The sequence below is a fragment of the Sciurus vulgaris genome (genome assembly GCF_902686455.1).
Source record: "Sciurus vulgaris genome assembly, chromosome: 3".
Lineage (NCBI taxonomy): Eukaryota > Metazoa > Chordata > Mammalia > Rodentia > Sciuridae > Sciurus > Sciurus vulgaris.
The window spans coordinates 41525086-41543598 of NC_136463.1; the positions used below are offsets into that span (position 1 = coordinate 41525086).

At 54.1% G+C, this 18513-nt stretch overlaps 1 protein-coding gene across 2 annotated transcripts in view; it reads right to left on the reverse strand.

The window, feature by feature from the left end:
• Nucleotides 1-18513, reverse strand: part of KCNJ12 (potassium inwardly rectifying channel subfamily J member 12) — a 41697-nt gene that overhangs the window by 23001 nt on the left and 183 nt on the right. For both annotated transcript variants that reach the window (XM_079134340.1, XM_079134341.1), the window contains exon 1: nt 18143-18513. This exon is cut by the window's right edge and continues 183 nt beyond it. The gene's annotated coding sequence lies outside the window, so the exon portion shown is untranslated. The remainder of the gene's footprint in view (nt 1-18142) is intronic.

The window sequence follows — 18513 nt, forward strand, 5'->3', positions numbered from 1 at the left end:
ACAGCCTAGGAAAGGCAGAACTGGACAAACCCAGGCAGGTAGCTCCAGAGTCTGTGCCTTCAATGCCCAGTACCAACTTCTCATTGTCATCCTAAGAAAAGGAGACCCACACCCCAGCCTGGAGAGTCCTGGCCATGTCAAGACTGGCCTGGGGGGCCCCCTGTCCACACCCCCAGGGTATCCCACCACCACTGGCTTCTCCTGAGCTATAAGAAGGCCAGCCCCTGCCCAGGAAGTCTCTGCCTGGGCCTCAATATCCCCATCTGTAAGGTGGACACTGATAGCCCCTCCAAGGGTTGAGGTGGGCACTGGAGGACTAGTCCCCAGCCTGAGGCCTACACCAAACCCAGCATAAGCGACTATGGCCATCACACACGCTATTTGCAAAGTGGGAGGCAGGGCGCATGACAGGCTCAGCAGCATGCTGGCCTTGTGACTTCCTGGCTACTTAATCACAGTTAGTTACTCTGTCATCCCTCTCTGAGCCTCAGTCTTCCTGCCTGTTAACTGAGGATTTCTCACAGGACTCCAGGAAGACAAGAGTTCATATTTGTGCAGTCCTCAGCTCCAGCCTCGTCAAGGCCTTCATCCCCCATTCTGACTCCAAACCAGGGCAACTGGCACTTCTCAGTGTCCCCAGGCCCCTGCCTACCCTCCAAGGGCCCAAAGGGGCCACTGTGCCAGACCTCACAGGGACCCAGGTACAGCAGGACTGTGGTCCAGCTGAGAAGCCAGGGGACAGCTCAGGCTGGCTATAGAGCCCAAGAGCCCAGAGACAGCCTGAATCACACAGCAAGTCAGGACAGATCACACTCTGAAAATGGCCCTGCCCACCAAGTTACAGAGGCTCTGGCAACTCCCCCATCTCACCTGAACCCCAAACACCCTTCCCGTCGTCTCCTCAGGCCAGTGAACAACCTTCCCCTGAGATTGGTAGCTCAGTCATGGCAAGCCCTAGAGCAGGTAGCTTCACCTTTCCAGCTACAGTCTCCCCATCTGTAACATGGGTCAATACAATGTGATTCTTGCGAGGATCACCGAGCTCGTGAAGAGCTCAGAGTTGTGACTCGCATGAAGAAGTATTATTATCACTAACTCTGCTCATCATTTATATGCCAGAAACCAGGAAGTAACCCATCCATCCCTGTGTTGACCACACCAGGAGGTTATGGTTGTGTCTAGGCTGGTCAGAGCCACAGAGGTCCTCCATCACTGCTGGGCACCCCTCAGTTGTGACCCCAACAACTCCAAAGAATTGTTTCTGGAAAGAAAAGGAAGGGACATTTTTGGTTGGCTTAGCCTCTGGCAATGCTGAATTCCCAGGAGTTCCCACGTCCAGGTCTTCCCCCTAGCTGCTCCCCTTCCCAGGGTGCCCAGCACCAGGGTTTCTCTGTCACAATCTGACCACACTAGGCAGTCACTATCTTCACCCTCCCCACCCTCAGTCTGAGCTTCTAGTCCTCTCTAAAATCACTGTGTCCCCCAGCGCAGGGTGGGCACAGAGCAGGGACTCCATATCTATTTGCACAACAATAATCTACGGTGCGAGTTTACATAGAGCATTTACCATGTCAGACCTTACTCCCAAGTACTATAATTGGATTCTCATTGAAACCTCATGAGAGCCCTATGAGTCAGTATAATTTTACAGATGAGGAAACTGAGGCACAGGGAGGTGACCTTCAAACATCTGAGACTTCAGGTGAACCACTGCTCAGATTCCAGCCCCCTCTCTGCTCCAACACATCCTGTTGCCTCACTTGGCTCAGTGGACAAGAAAGGAAAAGCTAGCACTGGTGACCAGGAGTGCCCTGCAGGGACGATGGTGCCCACAGTCCCAAGCTTATAACCCTGAGCTTGGAGAAGCCACATTTTGAGGACCACAGGCACAAATGAGTGGCCCAGGGAGGAGGATGTTCCCAGTCTCAGACCATGGGCCAGGTGTTTGTCCAGGGTGGGGACTAGGTGGTAGGGGATTACTGGTACAATGGCTGGCATCAGGCCTATAAGATCAGATTGTGCACTCTGGGCCTCAGCGCCCTCACGTCTAACATGGGCCTTAGGAGCCAGGTAAGGAGGCACACGCCTGTCATCCCAGCTGCCCAGAAAGCTGAGGCAGGAGGACCACAAGCTCAAGGGCAGCCTGAGCAAATTAGCAAGACCCTGTCTCGAAATAAAATAAAAAGGACTGGGGATGCAGCCTGATGATAGAGCACCTGCCTAGCATGTGAGAGGCCCTGAGGCCAATCCCTAATACTGGAAAAAAGTGGGGGATGGACCTTAGGGGATTAAGGGAGACAAGACAACCACCTGGAAAGAATGGGTGCTCAAGGACATGGTGGAGGAGCCCTCACTTCTGCGCACCCACCCTCCAGTCTCCACCCTCCCACACCAGGACTGAGTAGGACCAATGACCAGCAGACAGTGCCAGTCCATGAGCAACACAGAAAAGGAACCCAAGGCAGAGACAAGAGAAGGGTCTGCAGAAGCAGAGGGACAGAGGGGAGCAGGGCCAGCCTGGGGCACAGTCATTTGGGAGGGCACTGAAGCTAGATTTCTGAAGGCTGGATCCTTTGATTATGTCTCAGGGGAGCATCAGGAGCCCCCCAAAATCCCTCAGAGTCCTTATCCACGTAACAGAGAACAAGAGCCCTGGCACCTTCCAAGGCTGTTATATGACAGTGAAGCCTCAACACCAGTTAAACTTTCAAGCCGTGTGAGCGCCAGTGGCCAAGGTGGGCAGGGGACAGAGAGAAGCCTGAGAAGCTGGAACTGGGAAGAGCAGAAGCAGCCTTGCCAAGGACATCAAAGGAGACACACGTGGGTTTGAGATTCCAACTCTGCAGCAGAGGCGTGACCCCTCCCAGAGCAGTGGGCTGCACTGGACGGGAGAGAAGTTACTAAGGTTCAGAATACAGACCACAAAGGACCAATGGGTCACTGGGACACGGAACCCATCACACTGTCTAGGTTGTCCGCAATGCCCTCCCCACCTACAACTATCCACTCACAGATGTCTACACAGCACACCACTCGCCCTGCCTACAAAGTTCAGACAGATGGGTGCCGCCCATGTCCTCCACATGGTCACAGCACTCACACAACTAAGGCCACACCAGTGCTGCCTGCACCATCAGGCTTTCCACCTATCTCCACAATCCACATCTGTTCACACTGCCCCAGGCCTGTAGCCACTAACATCTATACCATCTGCTGTGTAGACAGGCAGACCCGGTCTACACTGTCCGCCCCAGGCCCCATCCTCTGAAACCACTTGCCTGGGCCCCGCTGCCTGAGCATGCTTGGTTGCAAGGAGGGTCAGGGCCCATGAAACCCCCACTCCACACAACAGAAGCACCCCCAGGCTGACGGGAGCAGCTGGCTTGGAGCCCCTCCAAATCTAGACTTTAGGCACAGCCCTGGTGGGGGCTCCTGCCAGCCCTCAATGCTGACAGGCTGATTAGGGGGTGGGATATCAGCTGGGACTGTGCCCCCCGCCTTGAGCAGCTGCAGCTGGGGGTGCAGCACAAAGGGAGAGGGCCCTGTTGGGGGGCATCTGCCCATCTGTCGTCTGCCTGCCTCGGTGTCCCTTTATAGCAATGAGACTGGTCCTTCCCTGGTGCATCCCAGCCAACAGACTGCATGCCACCCAATGTCCATGACCCCAAGTAAACACACACTGATCACCAAATGTGTGCCAGACCTGGGGGAACCCCTAGACACACAATGACAATGGGACTTTGGGGGCAGCTTATTAAGCCAACTTACACCTGGGGGCACTGAAGCTGAGAGGAGCTGAAGAAGTCACTACAGCTCAGGAGGAAAGAAAGGGAAGTTGCCCTGGACTCCACAAGCCACTATACCAGCCCTGGGCACGAGTCAGCCTGGGTCACTGTAACCACCACCCTAGTGGGGAGACTGCAGTTCTTGTGCTGCTTCTCAGGTAAGAAGCCCCCAGACCCACAGCTGTAGAGCAACTCCACAGCTGGGAGCCGCCCTGCCAACCCCAACCATGGGCCCCAAGCTCTGCCCTCCCCCCTCCACTAATCAGAGCAGGCCTACTCTGGGGGGCAACTGTGAGCATCTCACAGAGGTTTCTCAGCACACAGCCTCCCCAGATTCCAGGGAAGGGTGAAGGTTCAGAGGTCAGAGCCCATGGTCACCTCCAGGGGTAGGGTCACGAGGTAGGCTAGAGATGACCCCAGGGTGCAGAGTCCAGGGCTGACCAAGGTGTGCAGGGGAAGGAGTGTGGATAAGAAGAGGCCTGAACTCTGGGGAAGAAATGGGAAGAGGTAGATAGGGAGGGTCGCAGAGCTGGGCACCAGGCCAAGAGGTATTCACAGTCATGGGGTGAACGAGTAGGGGAGGCACAGGTGACACCACAGGGCACCATGACCCTTTCTGAATATTTTCAGAGATACCGAAGTGGTGAAGGCCAAGAAGAGAAGTTGGGGAAGACAAAGGAATCCCTGAGAGGAGTTTGTGGGAGCAGAGAGATGAAGCAGAGGCCAGAAGGGGTCAAGAGCACATGCTTTCGAGCTGGGAGACAGCTTTCAAAGACAGAGTCTCAAAAGTGAATCGCAGCTACCACCTGCCCCTGCAATCCCACTCCTGGGTATAGAAGGAGAATCAGAAACGGGTTCAAACAAAACCATGCACACGAATGATCACAGCAGCATCAGTCCCAACAGCAGAAAAGTGGAAACAGCCCTGGTGTCCACCAACTGACACGTGGACAAAAACCAAGTGGTCTGTCCACACAGTGATGTGTTAGCCAGCATTCTAACACACACTACAACATGGGTAAACCTTGAAACCAGGACACTACATGAAAGAAGCCAGGAAGAAGAGCCACATGCTACATGAGATGTCCTGATGAGGAAAATCCAGATACAGAAAGCAGCCTAATGGTTGCAGGGGCTGATGGGAGGGAATAGAGAGGGTCTGCAGATGGGTATGGGTTTCCTTTTGGGGTTATGAAATGTTTTGAGGCCAGACAGAGGTGGTAACTGCATGATATCTTGAGCGCCCTCAATGCTCCCGAATTGTTCACTTCAAAATGGTTCATTTGACTTTTATTTTTGGCGGTGGGGGGAGTCACAGAGATTGAATCCACAGGAGCTTTACCACTCAGCTATCTCCACAGTGCCTTTTAGCTTTTATTTTGACACAAGATCTTGATAAATTGCTGAGGGTCTCCATAAGTTGCTCAGGCTGGCCTCAAACTTGCTATCCTTCTGCCTCAGCCTCCCAAGTCACTGGGATTACAGGTGTGTGCCAGACTAATATGGTTCCTTATATATGATGTGAATTTCAACTCCCCCCAAAAAAACTGGAGGTGAGGAGACACACAAAGGAGATTTGAACCAAATCACAGCCTGACAGATCCAAACCCAACAGGTCCCAGGTGCCTGGCAGAGGACCAGGGCCTGGGGAAGGTATGCTTGCTGTTATAAGAAAGAGAGAATGCCAGAAATGCTGTCCACTGGCCCCTCTTCCCTCAAACCTTCTCCCTGCTCCCTCCTTGATTGCCCACAGGTCTCTGCTCAGATGGAGTTATGGTCCGTTGCCCTTGGAACATAAGCTCCCTGGGGCAGGACTCTGTTTTGTCCCCTGGAGTGTCCTGAGGCCAGCGGGAGCAGTGCCAGCCCCAGTGGTCACCTCTAGGAGGAATCATTCCTGACCAGAGTCTATAGAAGGGTCCAGTGGTGAAAGGGATACAGCCATGGCCTTGAGTATGTGAGAGGTGACGGGCCCTGTGGACAGCTGGGTGATGAGCCAACTTCAGGGAAGGGAAAGGCTGGTGCCAGGAGGTTAGCAGTTGTGGTGGATGTGTTAGCATCGGTGGAGCCGATGGAAAGTCTCTTCTTTGATGTTCCCAGGGAGAGGAATGTCATACTGTCTGCAGAGTCCAGGACCTTAAAGAGACAGGAAGGTGGTCCCAGACAGAGAGCTCAAGTTCTGGACTAGGAGGGAAGAGGAGGGCCCAGGATGACACCCAACCTCAGAAGCAGGCATGGCAGTGAGAAGGGTCTGTGAGGCAGAAGGGCCAAGATTGTGACTATGTTCATGGCTTGGTATCTTTTAACTTGTGCTCCCTTGCAAGTATCTTGGGGGCCCCAGGAGGCAATGGCTGAGGACCTCTGTGCCTAAGGCCCTAGGGACGGCTCTGAAAGGCTCGCTGAGGGCTCCCTTGGGCTGGACGCTCCCCCTGGAGGGCACAGGTGTGACAGCAGCCCCCCAGAAGGCAAGCACCCATAGTCTCTTCCCCTGGAAGCCTTCTCTGCTCAACACCCAGTCCTCTGCAGAGACTTCTACTCAATCCAGGCATCTGTGGGTACAGCTGCTTCCCCACAGGACTAGGGATCCCCAAAGTCAAACAATAAATGAATTAATAAGCAACCAACAATTCAATTGTCCTCCTAAGTGGCAAAGTCACCCCATCGCATTCTGGAGTATCATATAATATTTACTTATAGACAGATTACTGAAAGACAGGACAGACCCACACTCCAACTCCACAGAACCTGGAAGCCCAGCTCTGGTGAGCAGAGGGCTCTGGGTACATGAGGCAGAAGGAAAGGTCAGTCCCATTGCTACCTAAGAAACAGGGCAGCATGCCCCCCAAGAGTTTTTGTAGGGCCTTGGCCTCAACCTTCTCCCTACATAAGTCCAAAGGACTCAAATAATGGCCTGTCTTCTAGCCTGGCATTTGGCAAGAAAGTAGTCAACTGGACCAGCCCACATTTGTTGGCTGAGGTCACAGTGGGGATGGAAGGCCACAGGTCACCCTAGGTAGATATTAGCTCTGTCAATCCCTCCCCTTCTCAAACCCTCAGTTTCTTCACCCATAAAATGGGAAGGACTCAGAGAACCTCCTGCCATTTACATCTCCAAAATAATCCTAGGACCTGCGACATGTCCCCTACAATCAGTTTAAAATCAGGGCCATTTAGGCCTGTTTCTCAGAGTAGGGAAGTAAGGCTCAGAGAGGTGATGCTGCTCAGGTCACCCAGCAAATGGGGATGGAGGACAGCCCACTTAAATCCATGCCAGCCCAGCTCATGCCCAGTACAGTCACTCTAAGCCAGAGATATTCCCTGGACTAGACATCTCCTAAGATCCAGGGGTCAAGAGTCTCCTTTCCGGGGAGAACCCAGCACAGCCTGTGTCATTCTTCAGGAACTGAGGCCCTCCTCCTGTGGGGCTTCCGGATCTGAGCTGAAATCCAGTTTGGCTACCCGCCTCCCTGAGCGGCCCCATCTCTCCAAGTCTCTTCCTCATCCAACCAGGACATTTTGAGAATTAAATGAGATAATGTTCGGGAAAGCACTGAGCACAGCGCCTGGCACCAGCAGATGTGGGGTAAACAGTCATTTTCATTATTATATTTGGGTGCCAAATCTCAGGGAGACGTCACACCACTTCCTGAGAAGTAAAGGCGCCCAGTGACACCGCAGCGTGCTGAATCCACCACTGGGCATGTGCTGTACTGGAGCCCCCAAAATATACTGATGGTGGCCAGGAGCCCAGGGAGAGGCCGGCATCAGGCCAGCCCATCATGGCGAGCCATCAAAACAGAGGCCACCTCTAGCGGGACATGTTGGCTGGTGGCCCAGGGAGGGGTCTGAGCAAGGGGATCTGTGAGAGTAAAACCCAACCTCACCTCCCATGACTGCAGCAGCTTTTGGAGAAACTCAAAGGCCCCTGGACCCCACCCTAGGTCTCTAGGCACAGGCAGGGATGCTGGGAAATAGGTTAGGCTATTGCAGGTCCTCTCTGGGTCTTGGTTTTGGCATCTAAGAAGTGGGGCAGTGGTTCCCTGTTCCTGAAGTCCCCTGTAGGATGAGAAAAGCCCCCCAGGAAGCAGGGCCATCCCACATGACTCCCTGAGGGCTCAACCTATGGGGGGAAGATAGAGGTCTGGAAATGCCCCCACCCTGCCTGCCAGAAAAGGAACTACAAGAAGGTGCATTAACATGAAAAGATGCTCCACCTCTGAACCAAGAGAAATGTACTGTACTGTTAGACCTCAATGTCTGCAAACTGGGAGCTGGGCAGTGGCAGAGGCATGCACAAACTCTGCAGAGGTGACCCCAAACCAGCATGACCCCATGGAAAGCATAGTGGTGACAGTTCTCAAAGTCACAAAGGCACAGCCCCTCCAACCTAGCAAGACCACTTCCAGAACTTTCTGTTTGGACTGCCCAGGCACCGGGACATAAGTGCCACGTTATTACAGCAGCAGTATGTTAACAATAGCCTCCCGCCAGGCTGGATAGAGACCTAGAAGTGAGTACATCACAGTGAGGCAGGTTAACCAAACGGAAATTCAGCCTCTTCCGGAAATACCAGTCAGATTTTAAAACCATTTTGCTGATTGCTGTAATCATAAAAGGTGTCATCTCCCATACCCTCCCATGTCCCAGGGTTGCCTGTGAACTGATTGCTTGAAGCAGCCCCACAGGGAAAGGACCATTACTATCTCCATTCCACAGAGCAGCTGGGTCATCTGCTCAAGGACATACAGATGGTAAATGGCAGAGACCAACAAACAGAACCCCAACGGTATGCATCTCCAAAGCACATTGCCCAGAAAGAACATTTTTTTAAATGCTTTTTTCTCCCAGTGCTAAGGATGAAACCCAGGACCTTGCACATGCTAGTCAAGTGCTATACCACTAAGCTACACCCCCAATCCTTTTGTTGTTGTTGTTGTTGTTGTTTTTAGACAGGGTCTCACTAAGTTGCCTAGGCTGACCTCGAATTTGAAATCCTCTTGCCTCAGTCTCCTGAGTAACTGGAACTACAGGCATGTGCCACCACACCTGGCTGCTCCATTTTTCTTAAAGAAGAAAATGTCAAGATACAGGGTGGTGTTTCCAGGTGGACCACATGTTGTGATTTGAATGGTGCCTTCCTCATCACCCAAAAAAGATATGTCTACCTGGAAGCTGTGAACGGGACCTTAGTGGGTAAAGGGTTTTTGCAAATGTAAATAACTTAAAGGTCTGGAGATGAGCTTGCCTGAATTAGGGTGGTTCTCAAATCCAGCCACAAGCATCTTTCTAAGAGAGGGAGAGAGAGCATAAGGAGAAGGCCGTGAAGATATTGGAGCCACACGTCTACAAGCCAAGGATCACCACAGGTTGCCAGCAGCCATTAAAAACCAGGAGAGGCCCAGAAGAACTGTCCCTCAGATCCTCCAGAAGGAACCAACCCTGCCGACACCCGGATCCCAGAAGTCTGGCTACTAGAACTGGGAGGCACACTTGTACCAGTTGAGCCTCCTTAATCCCCAAATCCAAAATCTCAAATGCTCAAAACTCCAAAATTTTTAAACACTGACATGACACTGCAGGTGGAAAATTCCATACCACGAAGCTTTGTTAATAATAATAAAATCATTGACGATATTACATAAACCTTCCTTCAGATTAAGACATATATGAAACAAATCAATACATGCTTAGATTCGGGTCCCATCCCCAAGATATCTCATTATGTATATGAATATACTACAAATTCTTAAAAATCTGAAATACTTTTCATCCCAGCATTTCAGATACGGGATGTCCAACCTGTACTGTTTTTAGCCCCCAGAGTGGTGGTCATCGCTGTCACAGACACAGGAAACTGACACAGGGTCTCAAGTGCTCCTGCTGTCGCTGCCTGAACCTGGCCGACCGTCCCTCCAGACTCCTGCCCTTCCACACCCCAGATACAACATCAGGTATATGGCTTTGTTCAACCCAATTTCTCTAGTGTTCCCATTTCACAGGTGAGACAGTAAGGCACAGGCTTGAGCCACAGCTCCCAAGTTCCTGCTCCCCACCTCAGCCCTGCCCTCCCAGTTTCTTCCCCATCCACCTAGCTCCATATGGGGTGTCCTCACCCAGTCACAGCTGGCTCTGAGGCCACCAGGAGGCAACAGGGTCAGGACAAACCCAGAGCCTAATCATCAGACCGTGGTGCTAGAGCCAGGGCATCTGCCACAGGGTCAGGGCCAAGACGCCTGAGTGGGTGAAACTCTGCTGGTCAGACCCAGCTCACACCCAGCAGAGGAAAGGAAGGGGGTGTCAGTCCTCTGCCACCAAGCCCCCAGAGGGGGCTTGGGTCACTCTGGGACTGCAGCACAGGTTTCTGGGGACACTCCCTGAGATGATCCTCAAATCTCCCAACCCACGAAGGGACCTGGCTTCTCTGTCTGACAGGTGTTGCTGACAGCTTGAGACCCAGCGGGATAAAGGGATGGCGTGGCTGAGCCTCCGGCCACACAGCAGAGAGGAGCAGGCAGGAGAGGAAGCTGCCCTGCCCTGCCCACAGAGCCAATGCACAGAGGGCAGGAAGAGATGGATGGAAGGGAGGATGGTGCCCATTTCACAAGTGGGGAAAATAAAGCTTGAAGAGGAAGAACACCAGTGGGTCATTATCACCTGCCCCAGAATCGGGGTACCAGATCCGTCCTAAATAGGAGTCCAATTCTTCTCAAATCATTCATTCAGGAATGATAGGGTGGCCAAGCAGGAGGGAGGCACAGAGATGCAGATCTCACCGAAGATCAGGGGTGACCCTCCTCAGGACAGAGGCCTGCCCTCATCTGAAGACCATGAAGAAGCTAGTGTTTCTGCCTCTAAGAGGTCAAGAAAAAGGGGGCCAGAGAGGCAAGGATTCTACCTAGAGAAGCTGTTGGTGATCTCCCTTGGGAATCCAAGTGGGGCTCACCCCACTTGGGAGCTGGACTCACCCCAAAGAAATGGGACCTGCCCAGGGGCCAGGGGGCTTGACTGCAGCAAAGGAAGGCTACTGGGGAAGATTAAAAACTGAACTCCCAGACTCCCCTCCAAACCAGAATTCTGGGTATAGAGCCAGGGGACCTGGACCTTCTAAATTGCTAACAGGATCTGAGAAAGGAGGTATCTAAGCAAGGAGTCAGCACTTCTCCTGGTACTAAGATGTTCCAATTCTGCAGTTCAGGTTCCCTGTCCCAAAGCAACTAAAACATGCAAAGGATCCATGGTGCATGAACTTCAGTGGCTGGGTGCATTCAAAGACTCCACAACTAGAATTCTATGATCCAGAGACTTGGTGACTCAGTCCTCAACCAATATGCAAAGGTGATGGGATGAGAGCCCTAGGTCCAGCAGGCATTGAGAAACCACGCAGTTGGGCCCTTGGTGCAGAGGACACAGTGGTATGGATGGGAAGGAAGGAAGGAAGGGGGGTGAGGAGTTAGCTTGCTTATATACCTACATTCACATATTATCATTTGCACAAGTACAGAGAAAACCCAGCAAGTTCTCTAATGATGGTCACCTCAAGAACATGAAGGGGGAGTGAGAAAATGAATTTGAGAAGGAGGGGTTCATGTTTCACTCTTCTGATTGTTAGATACTTAACCAGGACTGTGCAACACTCTTATTAAATTGTAATAATTGACAAAGGAATATGTGCAAGTCTATGATTCTTCCTGAGTTGGTTTACTTGTCTATTTTATCCTCCCCCTCCCATGAGGGCTGGGGGGGGTCTTGTGCACTGCCACGTCCCCTGACTCCTGGCAGAGGGCCAAGCACATGGCAAGCATTCAAGAGCTATTTGTTGAAAATATGAATGATGCTAAAATGTGACCTCCTCAGAGCATCTGATAAGGCAAGACCTCTAAGATTCTCTAAGAAGGAAGGGAGAGGCTGGAAAGAAAAGAGATGCCCAGGACCAGGGCCGAGGATGGCCTGCAAGGGGGGTACGGGTGGCTGTGTTCTGTGAATTTGCAATACCTGAGCCTTACCCAGGTCCTATTTCCATACAGTTGAGGCCTGGAACTCTAGGAAGTCCCACATATGAGCATCCCTCACCTACCTCAGGATACCAGCACCCCTGAAGCCCCAGGTGTTCACCCCGCCTCTGCCCTCCATGTGACCCATCAGGTTTCCATTCTCTCTGGGTCATGCCAAGCCCCCTGAGCCCTCTACTGCTCCCCACAAGCCTGAGTGGGAGTCTGGCTTTGGCCTGGAACCAGGAGCCCAGAGGCAGAGGGTCGGGGCAGGGGGTGGCGCTGCTGCCGCCACCCAGAACGCCAGCTGCTGGCAGCGATTTATTTTTGCTTTAAGTGCTAGAGAATTGCAGGGCTGGAGCCGCCAGCTCAGGGGGCCCAAGCTGCAGCTGGAACAGGGGGAGGTGGGCAGGGGCTGAGGGCGAGCCTCCTCCCCCAGCCCCACAACTCCTCCTCAACCTCTCCTGCCCCAGCCTTTCAGCCTCCCCCATCACACACAGCCCAGCACCTCTCCATCTCCATGTGCTCCCCCACTTCAAGTCTCCCAACAGCTGCAAGGAGGCTGAGGAGGGCAGAGTCCCACCTTGCTTCTCATGAGCTGTGCAACCATGGGCTGGGGCTCTCCCTCTCTGGCAGAGGGAAATTTCACAATGGAGGTATTATGTTACAAATACACACACTCCCCATTCAGGGTGGGAGCATGGACAGCTGCAAATGGCTCCTATTTCCTGGTCCATCTTCTGTGCCCAGGTGAACCCCAGAAGCCAGTGGCCTGTCCCTGTGCACCTGGCTGAGCTGAGCTGAGCTGAGTTGAGCTAAGTGGCCCACTGAGACTCAGTCCCAAAAACTATTTGCTCATGCTGGAAAGGAAATATAAGCCCTGTCTTTTCAGAGGCCACAGGGGCATCCAGGAGGGAAGGAAGGGATTAGGCTCCACCAAATACAGACTAACCAGTAAGCATCTGGATCTCTTTACAACTAGGAAGTTGTTAAAGTTGGTCATTGCCAATTTTTAAAGATTAATATACATACATATATGTGTGTGCACACGCATGTACATGCAAACCTGGGTGTTATGTCCAAAAAGAGGCTGGAAGAGGGAAGGCAAGTACACTGACATGAAACACAAGCAGCCAGTAGAAGTGTGAAAATGCTTAACTGGGCAAAGAATGGAGACTCCCCACCAACCCCACCTTCTGAGGCCTCCATACATTTTCACCATTTTTACAGAAGGAAGCTAAGATTCTCTAATTCAAAAAGATCAGCTGAAGGTTGAGAAGGCTGCCTCCCTGGGCCTCAGTGCACTTAGATCTGCAGTGGGCATGGCTTCTGCCCCTTGCAGGGTAGGGCAGGGACATCTGGAGCTGGAAGCGAGTCAAGTGCCAGGGACGAAACAAAGCTCAGAACTTGCAGCCAGTGAGGACACAGATACACAGAATTTAATCCAGAGCAATCCAGAGCAGAAGCCTGACATAAACCCAACTCCTTTCCCCATAACCGAACCGATGGCAGGTCAAAGGCTCAGAGAAAAGGGCGGAATCCCACTCTGCCTTGGAGAAGTCCATGATTCTGGAACAGTGATGTCATCCTTCTGAGATTCAGTATTACCATCTGCAGAATGGACAGTAATTCTAGCTACCATTGCTACTGAGCACTTGCTGTGTGTTAGGCATTGTGCATGTCTGAAGCAACCCGTTCAACCCCATGTGTTTACTGAGCACATACTATACACGCTGCAGGCCCTGGGGGTAGAGCTAAGGTGGAACCCTGTACTCAAGGTGTTTATATCTCAAGGGGAGGCAGTCAATAAACAAGACAAAATACATTGAAGGATATGGCATTAAAAGAAAAGTAGAGCAGGAGGGAAGGAATATGGGGTGAAGGAGGCCACGGTCAGAGAGGGCTTAGAGAGGAGGTAGCATTTGCACTAGACCTGAAGGGAGGGAAGATGATCAGGAAAGAGTGACCCAGGCAGGGGAAACAGCACATGCCATGCCCTGAGGTAGGAGTGGGCCTGGTCTGTCAGAGGCTCAGCAAGATGAACAGGTGGAGTGGTCAGAGCAGAAAAAGAGAGAGACAGAGGAGAGAGACCAGGCTAGGATGGTGGGAAGGCCCTGACATCCAGAGGGTGTCAAGAACATAGTAGATCCTCAAGTAACAATGTTCTGATGGAAGCCTCCGTTCCATATCATTTATTGTTTGCTCCCTGGCCCCTGCCCAAGCCTGCATCCTTCAAAGAAGCCCAGGCCACAGGTGAAGGGTACAGGGGGGCTTCAGCTGCTCAAGGCCTGGAGGAGAGGTCAGGATTTTCCACGCAGGATCCAGGAAGCTATGCCCCCACTGACTTTAGGAATAGCAGCATTAATGCCCAGCCAGGGCAGAATTGCTCCCTGGGGCACTAAGAAGGGAACTCCAGCTCCTGGTTAGCCATGCAAACAGAACACTCACTGTCCAGTGCTACAGGGCTGAAGGCTAATGAGAGCTGGGCCAGGGTCTGCAAGGTCCCCGCAGCCTCTCAGTGCCTCTGCAGTCAAGCAGAAAGACTTGAGCTGTGGAACCTCAGAGGGGTGAATGAAGGGGTGGCCACAGAGCACACACCAAGCAGTGGGCCTGTGTGTGAGGCCCTCTGTTGTTGCAGCATATGCCTTTCCTCTCTGGGCCCATTTTCCATGTGTCCACAGGAAGGTTGGGCTAGAATGGCAGATTCCCAAGTCTCCCCAGGTGCTCACACCCCCTCCTTCAGGGGTTCCCCTTGCATTCCCCCATTTCTGCTGAGACACCACCCCTTTCCCCCAGAGGTATACACCAAAGCTCACATTTCTACTTCCCCATCCTGGGTACTCCCTGACTGGGGCATCAGATCCACTTCACAGTCAAGAAACCAAGGCCAAGAGAATGGAGGCCCAAAGAAGTACATCTACCACACCCTACCTCCTCCTTGGCACTGCTTCCCTCAAGTATCCCTCCCACATAGTGAGATCCATTCATTCAACAGTCATTTATGAAGCACCCTCTGTATGCTGGACACTGCACAGGGGACCATGGGTAACTTCACCCCCGGAGTGCATTCCCCCCATAATTAGTGCGAGTACTACAAAGCCAGAGCCACTAAAGCATCTTCGGACATTTACTGAGCATCTTCTAAATGCCAGGCCTTCACTAGGTCCTGAAGATGCAGCTCCCTGGGGGCTGGGATGGCAGGCCCCAGGGCCTATGTGAAACCTTCCTCATGGACAGGTGGTTAAAGCCAGGCTGGCATATAAATACCCCTGGGTGGGATGTCTGTTAAGCAAGGAAGAGTAAGGTCGGTCCCTGGGAAAGTCCCAGGACTCTGGGTCAGAGGCTCACAGGCTATTATGACCCCTCCAGTGCCTCCCCAGCCTCCAACCCCATCTGTACAACGGAGCTAATGCCACCCTCTGCACTGGCAGGCCATTAGGAAATTAAATCAACTAGCAGAGCACTGGGCCCTCAGCCAGTGCCCAGCAAGGGCTCTGGTCCTGCCTGAGGCCCAGCTCCTCCAGAAAACCCACCTGCCCCCACCCAGTCCCCCACCCCCAACCCCATGTCTCCTCTGAAGCCTCCGACAGCCCTGCCCGCGGCCCAGTTTCAGGCGGCTTGCTTTCATCTGCAGCCTTTCCCTACTGCTGGTTCCCTATCACACTGCCAATTCCCCAGAGCAGCCTCTGAGGGGCCGAGCCCACGCCCACCACACCTTCCCTTTCGAGTGGCTGGCCCAGCCTCCAACCCTCCTGCTGCCCACAAGCTGCCCCCTCCTGGCCTTCCTTGGTGCCAGCCATGGCCAGGCTCCAGCAGCAGGCCCCAGGGGAGGGGCAGGTGTGCCCATGTGTCACTCACAGTAAAGCACTGGCCAACTCTCAGCCACAGGCACCAGGTGCACCTGTCAAAGGGAAGGCCCAGCCCAGAGTTCATGGGAACATGGGGGCTGAGGGTGACCATGGGGCAAGCATACAGGTACAGCAGCAGCCCCTGCCTGAAGGCTGAGCAAGGACCATAGAGGTTACTAGGAGTGACAAAACAGTCACTTTTGCCCCCATCCTGTGCCAAGGCCTCTGGGTTCCGTGCATGGTGTTGCCAATTATGGCCCAGGGCACCAAAGGCCTAGCCAGAGAAGAGGAAATTGCACACCGCCCAGTGCTGCAGAGCTGCAGGGTGCTGCTGTCGCCAATACTGTTATTACTATTATCATGGCTGTTGTTATTATTTCACTGCTGCAGGGCCACCTAGTGTGACCCTGTCCTTGTTGGAGCAGACTTGGGAAGAGGGATACAGCAGCCCTGGAGCAGGAAGGATGGGGGCAACCCTTGGCTTGGAGAGAGCTAGCTGAATATTTGTTTCAACCCAACCTGCTACGAGGCTTTGGGCAACAGCTTCTCCAGGCACCTCTTCCTCCCAGCACATCTCAGATCCCTGAGCATCCCTCCATCAGGTATATGCCTGGAGGGAACATTGCCTGAGTAACCAGATGGTCCTGTGGGGATCTGATATGGCAACAGGGCACAGCCAGGGTCCATAGATAGCCAGACATACTCAAACCCTACCGGCTTCCCCAAGAGAAGACTCATTCCCTTCCGAGCTGAGGAAGGAGCTCAATCATGCTCTCACCGGGGAGGAGAACAAGGAGGTGATCTGAAACTTGGATCTCATGTCTGATAAGCTTGTGCCAACTCCCAACATTTATAGAGTGCCTACTGTAATGGGCACAGCAGTGCTCTAGAGAAGAAGAGAATCCTTCCTTGTTGCCCAGCACACTGGAGCCAGCCTCCTTGTAGGCAAGGATGCTCAAGCTCCTCCCCCTTCACACCACGCTCTCTCAGGAGGCCTGGCCCCACCTGATGCCAGCGCTTCCAGGGCACCCCTTCCAGAGCAGCCAACCTAGGTCCCCTAGCTGGTGGGAGGGGCCACCAGAAAACTGAGATACAGACTTCAATGAGAAGTCTCTTAGGAGGTCCCTGGCAAACAATGAGGGGCTCTTCTGAGACTACAAGAGGGAGCACTCCTCAAAAAGACCCCAAGCTTCTGATGCTGAGCTGTCCCCTCTCTGACCCTCTCCTGCCACAGGGCTGCGGTCCAGGGTGGAACTGGCTGTAAACATGCAACTTAGCCCAAGGTGAGGCTGGGGTCCGGACCCGGGTTGTGGGCAGCAGCCAGAGGCTGGCCTTTACTGGCACCTCAGGAAGGGAGCGAAGGGTAGGCCGGAGGCTAACTAACGCCTTCTGGGTTCGCACCTTCGAGGAGGCGGCTGCCGATTTCAGCGGCGTGTGGGCGCCTTGGCTCTCCCGGGAGACAGAGCCTAAGAACCCGGGTTCGGAGATGCAGAAGAGGGGAGCAGGAGGTCCCCAGTGCTTTAGCATGGCTCAGACCTGAGCTCAGGGGAGTGAAGAAGAAACTAGAAATGGCCTCAGGCAGCGCCACACTCCGGGATGGGTACGCCCCCTGGGAAACGGGAAGGGGATGGCCCTAGTCTCCACAAGTCCAGGCTGCAGGAAGGCAGAACCTCCCAGAACGGGTGGCCACCACCAAAGAAACACTTTTCTGTGATCCTCATTCAGAATATAGGTTTTAAGACATTCACATGACATGTGCACAGAGGCACTGACACTGCCAGGGCCTCCACTCGCATTTGAAGCCCCCATCAAGGCGCTCCCCAACCCGGATGCCATTTGCACTGGGTCGCTGACTCCCCGTCCAGCTTCCCCCACACCCCAGGACACTCAGACCACACATGCGCGCCCAGGAGGGACCCTCAGCCCTGAACGCCTGCGGGCTTGTCAAGGCCGACTTTTAAAAAGCAGAACGGAACCGCTGGCCGAGAACCATTTCCAGAATGTTTTTACTCCACTAGAGCACAGGAGGTGGAAGAGAAACGACTCCAAGGACCCCGCAGGTCTCGGGTTGGGAGCATCCTCGAGGCCAGCTAATAAATCCCACGGGCAGTGGCCCCACCTTGATTGTGGGGTCTTTAGGAAGGTCACGCCTAGGACCGATGCCGCGCGCGAAAGTGGCTCCTCCAGCTCCCTTCTGAGCCCCCCTCATGCAAACCGGCCAGAGGGGGGCCGAGGCTCCTCAAAGTTTCCCGGAGCGCCCCCCGGGACGAAGGTTAGCCAGGAGCAAAGTTCCCTGGTGGCGGTAGCCAGAGACATGGCAGAGGAAGAAAAGCTCGCAGTCAGCATTTCCTCCGATGGTTCACCAAGGGAGGAAAAAAGATGAAAACGAGAGCGAGGAAAAACCCTCCTGCCCCACCTTCCCTGTTGCTGCACCACCTCGTGCGCACACCGGGCCGGGAAGGCGGCCTGCGGGGAGCTGGGGCCGGGTTCCCGGGGGTCCGTGCGACTGCGGCCACACACTTACCTCGGTCAGTAGTCCGGGCGCGGCGCGCTCCGCGTCCTCCGAGCTCCGGGTGGCCGTTCCTGGCCCCGGTAGCCGCTGCGCTGGCTGCATCGCCGCCGCCGCCGCCGCCGCCTCAGGGCAGCCCCCGGGGGTGCTCCATGCCGAGGGGCGCGTCAGTCCCCGGCGCGGATTGCCGGGGTCTAGCCACGGGTCGGGGGCGCGCGCCTGGACGGCGCCCCCGGCCGCTGGGCGCTCGCTCGGGCCGGCGCAGCTGGCGTCGGTCCCTCAGTCCCGCTGTGAGCGCGGCCGGTCCACCCCCTCCCCCGCCGGCTGTTATCTGATCCCGGGCAGGGCCCGGCGCGCTCCCCTACGCCCGGGAGTCCTGCACCTCC